Below are 526 nucleotides of genomic sequence, written 5' to 3' on the forward strand. Positions count from 1 at the left end.
CAGGTTCATATCGTAAATCCACTTTAACATAGCCTTCAATTACCTAGTGGATGTGACTAGGGGTGTATATTTATTCTTACCTCACGAAAAGGGTTCCTATCATTTTTTAAGGAAATAATACATTTTTTATGGATGGGTTGGGGAGTGGTGGGAAGGGTGTTTGGACTGGGCTTGTGTAATTGCCCTACATTTCAACTTCTTCCTTTGAAGAATCTTAAGAATGTCTTTATTTTGTTTATTTTGTGTTTATTTACCACGAATAACTGAAACATACACAGGCCTATTATGTACATCTATACACAAAGTTGAGCTAAGTACCATATGAATTAGTCATAAGAGATGGACATGGACATAAAGGGTTTTAAATAACCGAATCAGAGCTACCAGAAACATTTTTTGTATTATTTTCATTTGTAATTTCTACAGTGATTTTAATTTGAGAATTAATTTTTATAGTAAGGAATACTAGACAGTTATTATAACATAGCTTACTCTAGTTTCTGTCTTAAAACAATGTTTACAAGAG

Source organism: Frankliniella occidentalis, unplaced genomic scaffold (assembly GCF_000697945.3).
Source record: "Frankliniella occidentalis isolate FOCC.00 unplaced genomic scaffold, Focc_3.1 Scaffold8, whole genome shotgun sequence".
NCBI classification, from domain to species: Eukaryota; Metazoa; Arthropoda; class Insecta; order Thysanoptera; family Thripidae; genus Frankliniella; species Frankliniella occidentalis.